This window comes from Cupressus sempervirens, chromosome 5, assembly GCF_028749045.1.
Source record: "Cupressus sempervirens isolate cs-2001-9-10 chromosome 5, ASM2874904v1, whole genome shotgun sequence".
Lineage (NCBI taxonomy): Eukaryota > Viridiplantae > Streptophyta > Pinopsida > Cupressales > Cupressaceae > Cupressus > Cupressus sempervirens.
Window position 1 is genome coordinate 1,007,858,108 of NC_143122.1, and position 21,266 is coordinate 1,007,879,373.

At 34.5% G+C, this 21,266-nt stretch overlaps 1 pseudogene; it reads right to left on the minus strand.

Moving 5' to 3' along the window:
* Positions 1–418: 418 nt before the first annotated feature.
* LOC149559343 (cysteine-tryptophan domain-containing zinc finger protein 3-like) lies at positions 419–18,706 on the minus strand (annotated as a pseudogene).
* Positions 18,707–21,266: the final 2,560 nt, after the last annotated feature.

A 21,266-nucleotide genomic window follows, 5' to 3' on the forward strand; every position in this document is an offset into this window, starting at 1 on the left:
CTTAGAGGAGAGAATGAAAATTAGTAGTCAAATGTATATTGATTGAAAATATCTCAGAATTTTCAGTACATTCCATAAACGATAAGACTCCTAAAACACTTCATATGAAGTTGACCTGAAGATCCAGGAGGGAATTCAAAAGTAATGTTTATATTTTATATCAAGAACATCACATGAAATCTCTTACAAACAGCTTCAAGATACATGCATTTTCATTCACAGTTCAAATCCTGCCTACTAGCACATTTCTGATTCTTCAAGCAAGATAACATAGTAATTTACATAATTTACACTAGTCGTAACTCATACACAACCTATTCATGTAAGTAAATGGTAGAAATAATTGCATGCATATTGCTCCATAATCCTTATTACCTCCTTATTTCTGCAAAAATTGTTGTTGAAGCCATAATAGATGTCAACATAAAGATGTATATTCCATGAGAGGGATTACAAGACTGAGCAGTCCATCAAGATTATGAAAGTTCAGATTGATAGCCTTTTTCACCACAGATATTTCATGTTCTCTATAACTTGAATCACTAGCAGCATCCAAAGCACTACCTGCTTTTGCAAAAGCTGCAAATGATGCGCTAGCATCATCAACCTGCAAGTATAAAAATATTCTCTTACATGCTTTAACTAATAGAAACTGAGAAATAAGTACAAAATTTTTTTCAATGGATAAAAGAAAGCTAAATTACATGGATCAATGTCATAGTGCAATTTCATATTCTAGAACAACATGTATCATCTACCAAATGTCCCAAGGAAATTTTCAACTTACAAATTGTAACAAATGGTTATAGTGTTGGCAGTGTTGTGTATCAATCACATAGTTTCCTGATGCATTTAGAGATGCAACTCATTTTTGTTGATTCACTACTGTTAATGCATGTCAATTCAAGTTGTCAACATTAGATGCTGATGAACAAGGAGATTCACTTGCACAAACAAAAATTTTAAATACTAGTAAATATGCTAATTATAAATCATAATAAGTTCACACAACTCAGTATACATTACTACATTTTACTACAATGACAATCAACAACTACCCTGGGCATTAGATGTGTCTCCGTCTGCACATACTATCCATTACAGAAAAGACTAATCTTAGAATTGTCATACAAAAAGTTTGGAATTTCAACTATATAATGGAAAAATTAAGAATTTTGATGCCTAAAATCGACAAAATTCACCGAAAATCTAGTTTCGCAGTATCTTCTTTAATTAGTTAGAATTTGTTGTTGGGAAACTTGGGTAGTTAAACAGTTGGCATAACTGAGGGAGTTACACGGATGGGAGCATAAGAAATTTCTCCGTATCACAGTAATATGTCTCCAAAAGTCAAGAGACTTCAGATGAAGTTTCTTCAAATCTCTCTTAGAAATCAAGAGCTTCCTACAGAAGTTTCTTATTCTTTTATGTATAAATCACATTGGTTATCTTCCTAACTGTCGATATTTCTTTGGCAGGGGCTAAAAGCACTAAAGAAATACAATAGGACTTGAGGTTGCTTTTACGTTTTGCATTTAATTGTATAGATTTTTCTAGTATAAAATATTCTCATCTCCCAACAAGGTATTAGTAAGGAGAGAAACAATAAAAAGGACTAAGATGTTTTTCCACTGAAGTTTTATTGATTGATTCTAATATTGCCAATCACTGAGTGGCACCTTATCATGTTTTAAAATAAGGGCATTCTCATCCTGGTTCTCATCAGCCTTTTCTAGGTGGCTATTATTAAAAATTTAACAGCTTGCATTATAATGATACTATCAAAGACCAATATAATATGTCTTTGCTTTCAGTGAAATTTTCATCAGTAGTTATAGTTTTTTCTATTTTAAATTTTAAATTTTTTAGGTTCTATAGAACTCCATACTTTTTGTTCATTTAAACATTTAATTGGTTTTACTTTTTGATATTTATTATTTTCTTTGTTCTCAATGGAATGACTAGATGTAACCATCAAAACACATGATTGTTTAAATGCTCTAAAATGATCACCAACTAACCTAATGATCAGGAGTAAGATGTTTGTCAAATGAACCATTATCGATTGACTGATAATTATTAATATTCCTAACCTTTGAATGGCATAGTATCATGCTTCTAAATAATGGCATTCCCATCCTTGTTCCCACCTGCATTTTCTAGGTGGTTGTAATGTCCCCTTCCTAAGCTAGTTCAGCATGGTGGCATCATTAGGTTATTTAGCCGATTCCCAAGCGCTAATGATTAGGATCAGGAAATCTTGGAAGCAGTATCAGGTGGGATGTCATATTTGGACATTTGAATGAGCATAAAATTTCTTTCTACAGCCTTTTGGGTTAACTCTCTCATGCCTACTATTTTTAGTAAGTTAGTTATCAGCTCCAACAGAGTTGGCATACTTGCTATTTTTAGTATTGATGGTAGGTCCAATTTTGATGATCATCCCAACTTTGATATAGGCCAGGGATTTTACACTAAATGATGATAAATTATATGTTAATATAGTTAAATTAAATATTTTATATTAAATTTATCGTTATTTTTATTTATTTACTTAATGAAGGGACTATAGAGGCCAAACATTAAATTGAAGATGATTTATTTTAATGAATGGGCCTTTATTATTTATTGCTACAATGGGAGATTAGAAATGGAAGTGCTTCTTATTAAATAAAGGCGAACAAAATATTCCTGAAAAATAGTGAAAAAATTAAGCTATTTTTTAAAACAATGAAAAAGAAAAGCTATTCCAAGAAAAATAGTGAAGAAGCATGAGAAATATTCTCAAAAAGATAGCAAAAAAGCAAAAAGTGTTTCCTTTTCTTGAAAAAGCAGCGAAAAAGCTACAAAAGAAGGAATAGGACTCTCATTTAGGGATTGTCATGTCCCCAAATTTGAATGTAATAATTTAATTTAATTAATTAATTAACTGGTCCCAAAAATTTAAATAATATAACAAAAGGACCTTTAATTGGTTACTTTAATTTATTAATATGGGGCACAAGTTAATAATATTTGTATTTGTGCTTCCGATTGATTTAGTATATCTCGGACCCATTTTTTATTTAATTGTGTCTGTAGGTAGGTGTGGCCATCAACTATCTTTGTACACCCTCGAAAAGGTTTCCTCGACAAGTATTTAAGCACATGTAGGTAGTAGTAGGTATGCGATTTGGTTTATTATTTCTCTACAGAGAATTCCTGTTGGGATTTCTTTGTTGTTCGTCATTTCAAGAGTGAAAGATCTTCTCTACTTGGCTCTTTCGACTTAAGTGGGATTCAGCCCTCACCCTATTCTGTCTGTATGGTTTTTCTTAGATCTGGCGAATCGAAGTGGCATTTTATCTATGATTGTATTTGGCAAATCTGAAGTGCTAATATTGTTTCTCTATGTGCACTATCTTTATTTGCAAATACTCATATCATCATCAATCTATGATTTGGTTTTCAATACTTGTACTAGCATTGTTTGGTGTCTCTGACGAATGCAATCATTTGTATACCAACTCTGAGCACAATCTGAATCATTGGCGCAACCTATAATACCTTACATCCCACATGACACTATACCATCCGTACACTTTCCATAACCATTGCCTCCACCATACATCACCACATAGCCTCTTTCCATATCCCACACAGTTGCTTCCTGCACCGTACGACCTCCTCCCTACACTGTACAGCCTCGCACATCACAGCCAGCTCCACACGCCTTCACCGTATGACTACATGTCCATACTCCTATCGCACGGACTCCACACCTCCACTGTACAACCTGCCTTTGCATACCATACATCCTTCCCTATACCATCCGTATGGTCAGCTCCAAGATATTGTACGGCCAGCTCCATTATATCGTATGGCCTTTGTTTTCCCCTCCCAGTTCGGTGTGATACATGTTTTGAACCGTACACCATCTTCTTGCATTATATGGCCACTACAATTCGTCTCCATCAGTTGGTAATTTGGTCAAACGAGTGGAAATCCTTATGCAAGGAACAAGAATATTACAGGGATGTTAAAAAAGATTTTGATATTGCTTCTATTTACTGAAAATTACTTCTTTGTTGTTGGTTTTCTAGACCAAAAACCCTAGTTCGCAACATTCTTCATCTTGTTGAAAGATACGATATGGAGTATAATCTCATGATTTTATTTTAAGGTCACATTTGGGTAGTATTGGAATTTAGGTTTTTAGATTTGCAAAGCTTATTGGATATCAAATTCGCTAAGAACTTCGCAGAAGACTGAGAAGGATTAAACTTCTATTTTTCTGGTTGTAACTCCTTCCTTGTTGGCCAAACCGTTTCCACCCAGCCATATCACTTCTCGAGGGTCAACATGAAGATTCTAGAGTAGCCATTGGGGTTTAAGGAGCCAATACATGCATTCACTAAAGATCATAGTTGGTCTTTGACAGATCTAGACCCAACCATATCATTTGAAGCATTTTAGTGAAGAACCTAGGGTTGATGGAGCTTATACATGCTGATTATTATTACTGCAGTCATTTATGTTCATTCCCAGCAAATGGGTATGTTGTATTTATGTTTATGATCAGACTTATCCATCTGGATATCTTCACTTTTGTCTTTACATTGCACTTTCAATTTGAAATTGATTTTAGAAGTGAATATATCAAGCATGTCCTTTATATTTGCTGTCAATGTATTGTATATATTGCAATATAAATCAACTCTTTCTATTCTGTTTATCAGATGGTCTTAAACTCATAGGCAAAATCAAAAAAAATCAAGCAGATATTTACAGCGGCTAATATTTGAAACTTAACAGCTTACACAATGATGATGGCTATCAAATACTGATATAATGTCATTTCTTTTAGTGGCATTATTTTGGAACTTCTAGTTTTTTCTATTTTTAAACATCTACATTTTTGAACTTCTATAGCACTCCATAATTTTGTTAATTTTAACATTTATGTAGTTCTATTTTTTGATGTTTGCTTTCTTCTCGAGGAAATGACTAACGATCGAGATCTGCAAATGGGTAGGAGTCTTCATGGTTATATTATAGTAACCGGGGTGGACACAAATGTCTTTGTTGGAAATTCCTTAGTTGATATGTATGGCAAGTGTGTAAGAATGGAAGATGCTTACAGCTAAACCCTCTGAAATGATCACTTATTATACTATAGATCAATGATTTTTAACCAAAACCTAGGTTGAGGACAACTTAAGAAAAGGGCTTCAGGAGACAAGTGTTAAAAACTTGAACTCTTCAAATATATTTTGAATGAAAAAATCTATATAAAATACTAAATAACCCTACCTAGACAGTACGAAGTTCTTAGTAGATACCTATAGATAAATGCATATCAGCGGAATTTATATTATGATGACAATGCTTTCCTTCACCTGTACCTTCATGTTTTACGGTTAGACTATCAATTCCCTTATCTTGCAGAACAACGAATATGGATAACATCTGACACAATAACAGAGTATGTCTAGAACAAATAAGCATTCACCCTTCCATAGCATAGAAATCCCCAATGCGGTCCTCTCAGCCATGGCAATTACAAATAAATTTTTTTAAATCAACAAAATTACAAATGAATACAATGTTAAATTCTTAAAAGTGTAAACAAAAACTAACCTGTCCGAAGCATAATAACAGCTGATATAAGTTCTTGTCTATGTCTGCTTAAATATAGATTCTTGGCCATCACAACATGCATACATGCAAATCTTGTGCATTGGTAGGCTAGAGTAGCAGCTGCCCACTTTCCATTCCGTTCATACACCTTAGCACAATCCCTATAAAACAAATGAGAATATTTTATAATCAATGTAGTCAAGAATTAGGAAGTGAATAATTAAATATAAACCCTCAGTGACCTTTAACATACTGTAGAAACAAAAATAGTCTAAACTTCAAGTTTGAAAACCTCATTGAAGCAATCTTCCATTACAAAGAAGCTTTAATGTCCTTAAATTTTTAAGCTTTTAGGTTTAGCTGGTCCATTCACTCTGAAAAACACATTTTGTTGTTAAAACTATGTAACCTCGCATATATATAATAGCTAACAGAAAAAGGGGACTAACATGTTACTTTTCAAAGACCAACTAGTAATTGACCCTAGGACTTCTCATGTGCATGTTAGGGTGCCCTACAACCAAGTGAACGGTCCTTTTTGTAACTAGAGCTTTTTGTAACCATGTTATTTTTCATGGACCAGCAAGGACCTGAACCTAGGGCCTCCCATGTGCAATTTGGGGTTCTCTACCACTGAGCTACAAGTCCTCTTTTTGATGGGGAAACTTGCAAACACATACACAAAAAGTGCATTTTGTGACCAAAAGATATTAAATCAATTTTCTGTCACTTGAGAAAATTTCAGGAACAAACCGTGGTAACTACAATTTAAGACTTCAAAGCAAGCTTCAAACTGTGGTAATAATAAAGATACTAAAATAGTTACCAAGTGCCATGAACCACAATAGACCTTCAAGGAATTCAAATGTCATATGGCATAAATCATCAAGGATAGCAAAGGTCAAGAGTATTATAAACCTATCAACATATTAGCTTATCTTAACACAAAAAATACTACTATGTTCTTGAAGTTTGTGAGTTTCCTGTCTTTCAAATGTGTTTGGAACTTAGGATACATAATTATTATAAATGTTTCCAGACAAATTATGCTATCTATAATAAGGGATGAAACAAATCAGTTCCTACTACAGTTGGAGACAACTTATAATATATTAAAGGTTCTCTATTTAGAAGCTCTGTCCATTTAACTAAACAATTAGCCCAAACCATTTTTTTTAAATTTACAATTTTAGAATGCATATAATCTGTGAATTTTCTCGATCAACTCCAACCATTAAAATTTAAATGCCACTAAAAGGAACTTACTCAGAAAGCCTAGCAGAGTATGTGAACAAAGGCATAGATTTATTTCCCCAGTGCCTCACACTATCAGAACTCAAAGGCCGCTCTAAAATTGAAGCACTTTGTAGAAATTTTAAAGATGCACGGAAATAGAAACCAATAGCTTCAAGTTCATCGCCTCCATTGCTCTGGATCATACAATAACAAAGAATTAACCAACGAAAAAGACTTTAATTCACACATCACAGATCACACAAAAATCCTAACGAATTTTGGTCAAATCCAAAGAATGAAGTGTATGGGTAATTTACATGAAACAAAAACAAACCTTAATCCTATCTGCTTTCTGTTCCAAATCCTTGCCTTCTTCTAAAGCTGCATTTTCCATATATGACTTATGTTCCCTACTTGAAATTACAAGTGCTCCCTCAACATCCCTTTCTACAAATCCTTTCCACTCTGAAGATTTTACTTGGGAGCCTGAAGTCCCCTTACAAGATGTGTCTGATTGTTTACGAACTACAGAAGATTCACCTCTAGAAGCATCAATCAACGATCCTTGCAGTTGGTTGCCATTAAAAAAAAATGTATCCAGACTGGGCTTCCCACTTGTTCCTGATGATTTACACAGGTCTTTAGCACCCATTATAAACCCAGAACAGTCACTTAGAGAATCGCCAGTTATGCCTGCTTTTGGACTAGGTTTCCTCGAATTACAAAAATCTATCAAGTCGTAATTTCTTGCATTAGTGTGTTCAAAAATTGAAGGTTTTTCAGCTTGTACAATCATAACAGGCAATGATGAAACAGAGCACTCGAATGCAGATCCTTGTCTTTCAGGTCTAGTGCGAAGAGATTTAGTATAGCATGAAAGCTTAGATGAATTGGATGTAGAAGATACAAATGGAGGCCAAAAAGATGATTCCTTTTCCAAAGGTTTATTATGATAAGAAAACATCTGCATTAATCCATGCTCCTTTGACTGTTGGTTGTTACGTTCTGCTATCTCATGAAGAATGCATTCTAGATTTGATGAAACAATTTTCACTTTTTGCTCTTTTTCATCTTTATTTCCTTTGCTTGCATGAGTTTGAATAGATTCTTTCTTTAAAGGTTTTACTCTTTTTCACTTGGGTTGGCCTTCCTCCTTCCCTATTTCAAAATCCACCATGCAATTTTTTTCTACCACCCCTTGATGGGTTGCCTTTCCTTTCTTCTGCTCCATGAGTTTCCTTTTCTTGGTTACCTGCTGCTGATCCTCAACTTTACTTTCTCCATTCAAACTTTCTACACCATTTTCTTTGGTTAATGCAACATTTGTTACAATTTTGAATCTGTTACCTGTTTTCTCTGATTTTAGAGGCAGAAAATCAACCCCTTTGGCATCATGCACTGCCATGGAATAACGAAAAAAGGTTCTGTAATCTTTTCTACTAGAAAAATATTTTCCAATACATGACAATTATTGGATGATGCTTTCAGAGAAAATGCAGCTGTTACCTGGATGGTTTTTCGCCTTCATTTTTTTTGCAGACTTGCACTCCTTTAATTTGCTATCCATCTTACGCTTAACATTTAAAGTGTGTACACGATTTACTTCAGGCTCATGGGCTGTCACGAGGCAACCAAAAACTGAAACAATTACATCCAAAAACAACGACAAGAAACTCACTAATCACTAAATGATCTATCTACAAAGAGAAAAACACTACATGAAAATAACCATCTATATTCTAAAACTGTTGGAAAACAATTATTTTTATTTCATGCCAATAAATGCAGATTCATATCAAAGTTTCAAACTCATAATTATCTGTAAAAATAGATTATGATAACACAGTATCATTTCTTGCAGAAACATTGACATAGTAAGTTAGTTTCACCCTATATACATCCCATCTGTAAGAATTTTTTTTGGTGTCTGAAGATTGGCTTTCAAAACAATTATTACATTCAGTTACTTGCAACAACATGTGCCATGCAGAAGTGTACACCTTCCATCTACAAATCTAACTTGAACAATCTATAACCCAGGTGGCGCAAGGACCAAAGTTATAATTTATGCAATTAACCTACTAAAATTCAAACATGGTTTGAGCATAAAATGATTGATAAGCCAGAGAAGATCTAAAGATAATAGAGGCAAACATTCATATAAGAGGTGCTTGTGAAGCATTCTGATTGAAAAGACTGAATACTTTAGCTAGATCAAACAACCGCCAGGATTTTATAACAAACTAATGATATATGCATTTCACAGTTTTTGTTAGCAGCGACTGTCAAATATGCCAAGTTACTTCAGCAGTGATTTACTAACATCTATGTCCTATCACACACCACTACAAGATAGTAGTTACATGGATGATAATTGAAAGGCAAAATTGTAGGTATAATTATAGTCTTCAGAGCATGCCCATCCCTACATTGATATTTTATATGCGCACTAACATACATGATCAATTTTTTCTATATTTTGTAATGACAATATATATAGACACACACACACACACACACAAAGTCTAATTCTATAATTACATGTAGAGCATTGGATTAAATAGAATCTTCAAGTCTGAATACCTCATAATAATAACACTTTCACTTAATTGAAAAATTTCTTTGGCTAGCTTTAGAAACACAGATCTCCAATTTAATATTTTTCAATTTGAGCCTATTAAGTAGGTTTGGGGAAGCCAAGGGAAACAATGAAGTGTTCCCAAATTCCACTATTGTAGAAACTATGGTACTCTGTAGCAATTATGACCTGTATTCAAGCCCAACTAAACATGCTCCACATGCACGTGTTTCCCTCAAGAAGACCATTCAATCACTTGTAGTTTGATTCTCTATTCTCCCTTGATAATTAACCTTGGCCTCTATAATATGTCTTTCTTTCTTTTTTTTGTCTCGGGACTGTCCCTGCGTCCCAAGCCCAGCAAGTTCCCTTTACGAGGCGAGCTTGGAGCGAGACTAATCCCTTCAGCCACAGAATAACCAACACCTCGCCCAAGTGTCTGTGTAGGGGTAATGATGGGCAAGGGAGCCAAAACCAAGACCATGGGGATCTCCCACAACCTCAAACCAACTCACCTAACTAGTGGGGGCTCTAGAATATATCTTTCCAAGGTATGTCCAATGTCACATTTCTCCTGTAATACATATTATCTTCAACCCCTTCTAATCTAAGTATAACCAATCAATACATAATCTTTACAAATGGGGCATTCCATGCAGAGGCAACAACCTTTGGACCTAAGGACAATCTGCTCTACTCTTCAATTGTAACAATAGATATCAAGCTCCAACTTCAAAATGTCACTCCTGTTCTCTGGTTTCATTGTTCCTTCATCCAACATGTAGCTCTGAATAAATTGAATGTTGTCTACTAATGAATTTGATACATGTGTATTCAGAATAGTAATTGACATAAATGAATGCCTGCCGTAGTGTTCATGAATACCATTTATGAAATCACAAACCACCTGTTTTGCCAGTGTTTTGATGATGGAAATTAAAATTTAAATGATAACTCAGCCAACACAAATTACTTGATGACTGTTTCCAATAAAAATGTAAAAAATTGCGATACTCAACAGAATAATGAAAATTTCTGAGTTTGTCAAACTTAATACCATGTTTGGCTGATTAATAAAGGATTTTTTGGAGGAATCAAAAGAATTTCAAGCTGGATTGAAGGTTTTGAAGATGCATACAATTTTTAAATTTCTTTTAACATCTGCAACAGGATATTTTGGAGGAATCATGTTTTTCAACCTATAGGATGAAAATTGAAAACTGTATAGGGTTTCAACATGACTTTAATATAGCAATCAACAATTCTAATATTGTTTCCAGATTTCATCTTTTAGGTTCAGATTTTTTAACTAAATTATTCCTTCCATTTATAGTTTTTATAATATATATATATATACACACACACACTATTTTGGCATGAAAGGTAATTCCCCAACCCTAAATGCTGATTTCTCACCAGAATTTAAGCATGGGATCAGGCGATATCTTCAAAAATAGCCCTTATTTACAACTAAAAAATTTATTTTTGGGTGATGTAGCACTTCTCTTACACCTTAGATGCTCTTGCATGAGCAATTAAGGCATATGAAGTAGCAATTTATGAACAAACAAGGTAGTGGTCGGTTTGGGTTATGAAGAGGCATCATTAAGAAAGGTCATGACCATTCTTAAGGGTTGTCATCAACAAAGGTCATCTTTCTTTGTAGATAAATAAAGATATAAAATGTATAAGACCGCATTGAAGGAGGGCATCAAGGAAGAAAAAGATAAGTCAGTATCAAGTGAATAGATCTGCAGTTCAGAATAAAGCCATATTTGGATATAATAAAATATCGTGGCAGGCATGAGAATATGTTTGATATGTATGCTGTGTATGCAATGTGGACCAACATTATCATATATGTATATATGCTCTTCAAATATCACTTACCAAGACAATAATAAACTTTATTATGTTTCTTTAATTAATAAATATAAAAAATATATATCTATTCTTTACTCCATAAGAAATCATACAGGAACAAAAGGAAATATATTAGGGAATATGGTAGACTAGTTCTCTCAAATTAAGTAAGCAATCCCAAGTGATGGAATTGTATTAATGGATACTCCTGCCATTTGTGGGCCATGAGGGCAATTGTCTTAGTTGGATGTTGTGCACTCTTGGACTTCATTGGGCTGAAAAATCTTCCTCAATGACCCGGCTTACTTTGAGATAAGTGGGCAAGCCCAAGTAATGGAATTATATTAGTGGATATTCCTGCCACTTGTGGGCCTGTTGAGTAACATGGATCATTTTCTGCAAATGTAATAACACTGCCCTTGTTATTGCTGTGTTCCAAATGCAGATTTGAAGACTTATAAATATGAGAGAAGACATGTCTCTATGGTTAATCATCATTAGATAATAATAATATATTAACAATAATATAAATAATATTTTATATATGTATATACAATATATATATATATATATATATATATATATATATATATATATATATATATATATATATATATATATATATATATATATATACCGTCAATAATGTATCTCATGATCGAATCAATCTGACTAAAGCTACAACCTTAACACTCCCTCTTAGCTAGGGAGGATTGTTATGGAACACATTATGCTCTCAAGTATATGAAGAGATATCATCTCAGTATGATATTCTTGGAATGGCATATTTAAGGATATCAATAAATATCCATCAACTTAGATGTTATCTTTTAATGTAATCTGAAGTATGTTTCAACATGAAATATCAATCATATGATATTCATCATACTTATATTCTTTTGGTATGTGCACTGGCATCAATCCTTGATGCCTACCAAAAGAATATGTCATATCCTAGTAGGATATGAGTTATTTGATTTCCAGCGCTCCAAGAAAACAAGTTAATGTAGTCTGATCGTGATACGTTCGTTATCATGATTACCGACACTCCAGGACAACAACTTAATGTAGTATGTCATGATAACAGGTCAAGCTATTGATAAGATCGTCACCAATAGCAACCCTTCAAATATATATGTGTGTGTGTGCGCGCATGTATGTGTGTGTGTGTGTGTGTGTGTGTGTATATATATATATATATATATATATATATATATATATATGTAAAAGTTATCATTCACAAGGGATTGTACCTCAAAATTCTCCCTCTAAACAATGATATTAGGAAGTCAGGTCTTGTAGTTTCTCCCTTAGGGGCTCTCTTTGCCCAAGGATATTTGTCAAAGTCCCTCTGAATTTGATATCGATCTTCCAACTTTCTGGTGATAAGACATTACTTCCTCATGATGTACACAAGAGTAGGCCCATCAAAATCATGCAGTCAAACACGTGCATTTCTAGATTCCCACTGAGTATCAATCTTCTAAGCTCTTGTGTTTTCTTTGAAGAAGCTTCCGCTTAATGTAAATGAATTCTAGAGCCTCAAATTATCTAGCCTGATTATCAGATGACTAATGAATTCTAGATCACAGCTTCTTTCGAGCTACTGTCATAAGATTGAGTTTGCACAATATTTGGTAGCTAAAGTTAAGTACCAACCATCTTTTCTTGCAAGAACATTCTCAAACATAAAGGAAAAGATCAAAGAAAATAACTCTTATGATATGTATAGGATTACAAATAGGAGAGAGACTACAATGAGTAGATAAATGTAAAAGATAAGAATGCTTATCTACACATGAGGGTCCATAGAGATTTGAGAATGGAACGTCTCCTTTCTAAAGATGGTTCAAGTGGAAATGTAACATTGATTATTATTCTCCCACACAATGTAAAATTCTCACTTTTATATCATTGACCCATCAGATCCACTTCAATATTGTATCTCATCTACATATCTTGAGTTAATTTATGGTGATGGTAATTATACCAAATGTGTTTGTGTTAAATCAAATCCTTTGAATATACTACAAGATTTGCATTCATGATAAGCCTGTTAATATGCAGCTTCAACTTTCCTTACTGCTTGCAACATTATCTCCTCTAAATTTGTGCTGGGAAAGCATGCATCTGAAAACTTTTCAAACTCATCAATCTCCTCCACATAAGGATTGTATCATGGTGTCCTAAATCTTTTATTCATCTCCATATCTTTATCCAATCCTATCAGCCTTGAAGGACTAGTGCAATCATGTTATTAAAAAATAAAAGAGATGGATAAATAAAGAGCAAAATGAAATCTGCTAATGGCACCCTACACATCCACACATCATCCTTGTGAATGTAATCCACATCTTTCTTTTGAGTATTTGTCTTTCTTCCAAAATTCAATTTGGTCCTTCTAGCTCCAAATCGGATTGCATTTTTGAACATTAACTCATGCGAAAAAAACACATATAGTTCCCAGACTATTCTATGTAGCTTCTATCAATTTACTTTAACCCCTTGTTGGTTACTTATCTGTGCTTAGCAAGGTCTCGATAGTTTTCTTGAAGTCCTCTTTTACCAATGATTCACCCACTCCATTTGATGTGATCTTCTATCTCAACTAATATTAATAATGTGTTGTTTGGTAGGCATATGTGTTCTATTATGTTTCCAGAGCTAATGAGCCATCACTATACAGAGAGGTGATTGGATTACTGAGACATTGATTCAAAGTTCACTGATGTGTCCCTATGTATTCTCATACCCAACCCTACTATCAATTCCATGCACCATTTCTATATATATGATGATTTCTGCAGATGTTGAATATTATTGTGAGATATCATATCGAGGCATATCAATTTTAAAGCATTTTTTATATTCGAATATGTAGTTCTCCCCTTTGATTCCAAACCTTCTTTAATTTTATTTTTTATGCATAATTGCATTCTATTAACAAAATCCGTTAACTAATCCAAGCCCTGACGAAAAGATTAAATCTTGTGAGCTCCAAATAAAACAAATCTTCATACTAAATATTCAACCTGATCATATTCATTTTCTTAGTGGTCTAGTCATGTCATGTCATATATATTTAAGACCCAGTGCTGACTTGGATTTTGTCTTCTAAGATTACTGATAGGTGTTCGAAAAATAAGTCCTTTCTCTTTCCCCGTACTTTTCTTCTTACTCCAATGTGGCTGACATAACTTTCTTTCACCTTATATTGCCTTTGACTATTTTACACCTTCCATAGACCACCTTCAGGTATTGGTTTGTTATACTCTCTATTACCGGTGACTTCTATAAACTCTCGAATAGTGGGTCCTCCTCCATATTGGGTGTTAGTCCTCCTTTTATTGGTGGGTCCACCTTATTTCATTTATCTATAGTTATGTATTAGCTGTTGGTGAATAACCTTTTTGCTAACCGCATACATTTATTTTGTAGTTTTCTGCCCCTTTGATTGTCATTTCAAGTACACAATCTTTTTCCACGTAGGCCGCTCTAGAGTGGTGTGTCTTTCTATTTTGTTCGATCAATGATTTCTAAAGGGCTTCAATGTTGGTTGTGATTGAAGAGCCAAAACAGTGTTTTTGGAATCTTCTTCAATTGGAACTCAACTTGGGAAATGCTTAAAACATGGCTGCTAAGAAATAGAGGTGGAGGGTCTTCAGTTTTGAAGTCTGTAGAGCTCGATGTGAAGACACTGACCGAGATCAGAGATGGACAATGAGGTCTGAGTGATAATGATAGGCGCTCATCTCATATCTTCAAAGCTCTGGAGATAATGAGGAAAATTTCCCATGAAAAAAAATGATAAACAAAAACAAGCTATGTTGAAGCCAGATGAATGTCAATTTGATCTACGGTTAGACAGTTTGATGGTGAATCAATGTTGCTGCTAAAAAAAAAACTTCAATGGTTGAAGAAGGATTCTAGTAGGGAGTAGATGTCATCTACATCCAACATTATTTTTCTCATGTAATTTTCGTCCATGTTCTAGCCCAATTGGGGCAGATAAGGCTCGAAAACAATACTGGCCAGATTGGGAGAAGAAGTTGAGGCCTAGACGCCTGTGGTTTTAGTAATAGTGTTGTTCTCCTTCTTGTGCATCACAAAGGGACCTGAAAATGTTGAAATCTCTTGTATTTCCACATAGTTTTTGGGTCTGTTGTCATACATACTATACGATGGCCATCATATTTTATAATATCGAATATGTATGTCTACAGTAAATGTTATCCAATATGTTTCTCTTCTGCAATTTAAATATTATCCTCTGCAATAGGTATATTGTTTTCAATTATGATTTTCTATTATACATTAAAGTATCATTTGTTGCTACTGTATTCTTTTCAGTTTCATTCTCTCCTTTTTGACATTTGCAACCTGGCTTTGATACCATGTTGAGTAACATGGATCATTTTCTGCAAATGCAATAACACTGCAACTGTTATTGGTGTGTTCCAAATGCAAATTTGAAGACTTAAAAATATGAGAGGAGACATGTCCCTATAGTTAATCATCATTCGATAATAATAATATATTAACAAAAATATAAATAAACATGTGTGTGTGTGTGTAAGAATATTTGTCTAAATGATGATTTACCATCAACAATGTATCTCGTAATTGAATCAATCTGACTAAAGCTACAACCTTAACAGGACTAAGGGATATTTTTTCTTAGTTGGATGTTGCATGCCCTTAGGCTTAATTTGGTTGAATAAGTTTCCAGGCACTGTTTGTGGATTTGCTCTCCAAAACCTACCATGATTATTTATGGGAGTTGGAACAACTGATGGCTTGGTTCCAAAATTTAAAACCTCAGGCACAATTTATCTAAATAGGTTAAGATAATTATTGATATATATGCACTTATGTTTATCGGATCCCTAACCCTTATAGAAATAACTTGCCTTATGAATTATATTTTAAACATTGTATAACATGATTACAAGATCTAAACCAGACTTGATAATGACATTTTATTGGTAGAGGTATAATCTTAACTATGGATAAGTTTCTTGTTTTAAATGAACTTAAGATTTCAGAACAAGATTTAGGAAAAACCCAAAAGGGGACACTCCATTTTTGTGTTTGCTTGGGTGAGACTAGGTATAGAACCCCTCCAAATTTTATCTTAAAAATTTACATGAAAAATTCACAAATATTCAAGCACTACAATGTAAAAGTCACTTATTATTTAATAAAGCTTTTTATTTGTACTAGCCTTCTTTAAGTAAATAAATGTGTATGCACCTCATCGGACAAGACTATTACAGGCTATCCTTTGCCCTTGGCTTCCAATGTACAATGCATCTCTGTATGAAAAATCACTTATTGTTGTAAGTTCTTGTTTGCTATTTCAAATTTGGGTTCTACATGCAAATATTTCTACTGTTAGATACAATCATTGGAAATCTCATCCTAGGGTACAATACTGTTCATAATGGTTATGCAACTATTTTCTTCTGCGTTCTCAAACTTTGTTGTTAGATTTAATTGAGGTGTATATCTGTTTCAGATAGTCTCAGATAGTCTCAAGTTAACATTAATTTAATTGGAATAAGATTTAGTAAGCAAAATAACCATTTACAACTAAATTTTTTTTTTTCAGCACAGACATCCTCATTCCAGAACACTATGCATATTGACTTCAAATTTGATACAAAAGTAAAATGTTACAGGAAATTATGTAATGGAGGTAACAGGCTAACCTCAAAGAAGAAAGAAATAATTAAAACATTGAAAGCATTATTAACTGCTTCTTGAAGTTACCTGTGCAGGTCTTAAATGTCAATCTATAATTTTTATAATAGTCTCGGGAATTTTCTTTCAATGTCTAGAACAAAATATAATAATGACAAATGCAAAGAATCTATATGATGCATTATGAGAGTTAGCTGCATCCTGCACTGGTCAAGAAATATGCATTGGCTTATTGTGCCTTGCATATTTAAACCTTGATATTAGTTCCATTACCATTCATAAACAACAGATATTTTAAATCTATAAAGACAACATAGTTCATTTGAACAGGAGCTAAAAAGAACATTACCTTCACCTCCAGATGTCTCTTTTAGTATCGCCGTATCTTTAATTTTATTTCTCTGCTTGATTACACCATTTGACTTCCCTCCATCTTTACACTGTGAAAAACGTACAACACTTTCTTCTTGCTCCATAAAACTCTTGTATTGGTCAATTCTATTTTTTACAGGTAAGGAATAGTCCTTCCCAAAAAAAGATTTTGAGAACTTAACAATGCCTGAAACATTTGGCATACTTCTCTGAACTAAACCTTTCTTATTATTGACAATCTTTATACTTGACTATAAAGACCTTGGCCATATCTGGTTTGATGATTTAGGATCAAGCATAGCTGTTGAGAGAGAAGCTGGAAGTTGATCCTCTCCTTGAGTTGTTTCTGAAAGTATCTATGCTTGTGAAATTGCATTTTGATGCTCTACCACCTCTGTTGTTTCCTCTTCTGGGACATTACAGTGATTCATCCCAGGCCTGGTCAGACAAAAAAGAAAAATAAGGCAGTCAAATTTCCCATGACTACTTATGCAAAGCTATATTGATTTTATTTCTTAAAGAGAAAACAAATGCACAATTTCCAATCAGAGAGTAATTTCTCCCTCTGAGAACAGATATACATATTTAAACTAGCATTAACCCAGTATCAATGAAAACCAAAAGGACTTACAGCCAAAACATCATGTCGCAAAGCCATCTATCTTTTTGAAGGGGAATCTTTAGTCCAATTGGGCATAAGTGCCATTTCCCACATGCATCACAACACACCCAATCATCTAATCCAGAAGTGTCAGTTGCTGTATTCTGAGTTGCAGCTTGTTCTGACAACAACTTAGTATCGTGAGCTTTGATATTAGATGCATGCTCTATTTTTTTCAGGTCATGTTCATTGGCAACATCCCTTCTCTTTCCCCTCTCAATACCAATTGAAATTTCTCTAGCAAAATATTTTTTCTTTGCTTGTTTTGTATTCTCTTTGCAAAATGCCATGCTGATTTCTTTCTTGTGGACAAATTGTTCATTTGTACAATTCGCAATGTTTCCATGTATGTGCTCCCTGCTATTGTTTTTTGATTGCTTCTTCTGCCCTTTGATAAAAGCTAATTTTTCAATTAATGATTTCTTAAATTTTCCTTTTGGAACTACCTTGCTCTCTTGCTTCATTGTTTTTTTATTAACATTAATGCCATTTGTTTTTTTATTTTCCATGTCCATGCCCTTTTCATGTTTTGTATTGACAAATTCATGAGTGGCTACATGTCTGAGAACCAAGAGACAATAGGAATGAGGATTAGGAAACAAGGGAATTTTTTTCAGAGCAATGATTATAGGACAAGAGCGGATGGCTCAAGCTTTGCAAGCACTCACCACCATGGTTGAGCGCATGAATCCACAAGACAGACAAAATCAGGAACAAGGGGATAACAGGAGTGTAGTGGGATCACCTAGAGCTCATAGAACTCTTTCTAGAACAACAAACAAGCCCACACGTCCTACCTTTTTCAGAGAGGAACCAGTACAAGAGCCAACGAAGGAAGCTAAGGATGGGACACTTGCAGATATCCTTATGGCCGCTAATGATGAATACAAATTATTTGCATCGCAGGTACGGAAGAGAATGACTTTTGAGAGGTTTGTGAACCAAAGAAGAGAACACTTCCATGCAGTCAAACAGAATAGGAGACCTTGTGACAAGGATAATGAATTCAAGCAGGCTACAGGGAAGCTTTCCTTGACTACATTTGATGGGAGTAGCAAAATGATAGTGCAAGCTTGGATTCACAACCTTGATACCTTCTTAGCACTAGGGCCTATGACAAAAGTGGAGGCGATAAAATATGCCACACTAGATTTAGAGGGAGTTGCACATGACTGGTGGTACCATGGGATGGTTACCCTTCAGCATAACCAAGTGACTTCATATCAGGACTTCGTGGACAAGCTGGTAGAGAGGTTTAATGAGAAGGATCCAGAAGTCTACTTCAGGGAGTTGACACAGTTGAAACAGACAGGCAAATTACAGTATTTCATTAGTGACTTTCAGAGGCTATCTGTTATGGTGCTAGATATATCAGATAGGAGATTGGTTGTTTTGTTCACGGAGGGATTACCCAAACCACTAAAGGGTTGGGTAAAAGTCTTTAATCGATTCAAAATGCAAGAAGCGATTAAGAAGGCTAGAAGTATGGAACAAGCAGCCCTGGTAAATAAATTTCAGTCAAAGGGTGCATCGTCTAGCAAAGACAAACCATTCTTCAAGAAACCTAAGAGGAATGAAACAAAAGCTGAAAATAAAGATAAATCATTTACTCCTTTGGATAGAGATACATTGAATGATTTAAGGAAGAAAAAACTATGTTCTTATTGTAAAGGACCCTATGACATGAACCATGACTGACCTTTGAGGCCAACAGGGAAAGCAAACGGGGTTATGTGGACTTATTATGAGGATTCTGATTCTGAAAATTTAGTCCAGCAATCTGAAAATGAGGAATCAATTGAAGAAAAGGAAGGCACAGATGATATATTTGATGAGAAGACTGAGGGTAGACTTAAGGAGGCCCATCTCACTAGCGTACAACAAGAGGGATCATTCAGGATGAGAGGGGTATTAGTTGGTCAGTGAGTTATTACTTTGCTTGATACAGGTGCTACTCACAATTTTGTTGATTCCAAATTGAATGAGAGGCATGGGATATAGACAGAGCAATTTGAGGGTTTGAGAGTGAGGGTAGCTGATGGCTACATCATCAAATGTGACAGGAAGATTATAGGTCTACCCCAAAAGATCAACAATTTTGATTTTAAAGAAGATTTTTATGTTGTTAACATGGGTGATACAAATTTGATCTTGGGTATGACTTGATTACATGTATGACTTGATTACATGACATAGGGGAGTTCACTCTCAATTTGAGAGATATGGAGATGAAGCTTCCGTCAGAGGGAAAGAACCATATACTTAACTCCATTCATGACGATGGGTTTAGGATGATGTCTTGCAGACACATGGAGAGCTTGTCGAGACATGACCAGGTTGAGTGGGTAGCCTGTTGCACTTTAATGCCATCACAGGGGCAGAAAAAATCAGAATATCACCCAGACATATAGGACCTGAGAATCAAGAACTACAAGGTTTTTAGTGAAATACCACCAGATAGACCTCGAGATAGAGGTATTGAGAATATTATTTTGTTAGAGGAGGGTGTTAAACCCATCATGATCACACCCTACAGGCATCCAAAGAGATTGAAGGATGAGATTGAGAAAACCATCAAAGAACTACTGGCTATGGGGCACATTAGACCAAGTAAGTCACCTTTCACTTCTTCTGTAGTTTTGGTGGAGAAGGAGGATGGAACTCCTAGGATGTGCATAGATTATAGGGTCCTGAACAAGAAGACTATAAAAAATAGGTACCCCATCCCACAAATTGATCAGTTATTAGATGAGTTACATGGAGCATGTTTCTTCTCCAAAATTGATTCTAGATTAGGCTATCATCATATCCGAGTCCAGAGAGCAAGATATAGAGAAGATGACATTTAGATTTTATTGTGGCCATTTTGAGTCTGTAATTATGCCATTTGGGCTAACTAATGCTCCAGCTACTTTTCAGTCCATAATGAACAGGGTTTTTTCGCATCAACTGAGGAAAATATTGTTAGTCTTCTTTGATGACATCTTGGTGTATAGTAGGACATGGGATGAGCATGTGTGGCACTTAGACACTGTGTTGAGCATTCTGAGAAGGGAGTCCTTGTATGCAAAGGAGTCCAAATGTGATTTGGGATTATCAAAGTTATTATATTTGGGTCACATTATTAGTGCTCAGGGAGTACGCATGGATCTTGAAAAGATTTGTGCTATTATTAAGTTACCTACTCTAGTGAACCTGATAACAATTGAGAGGATTTTTGGGGTTGTGTGGGTT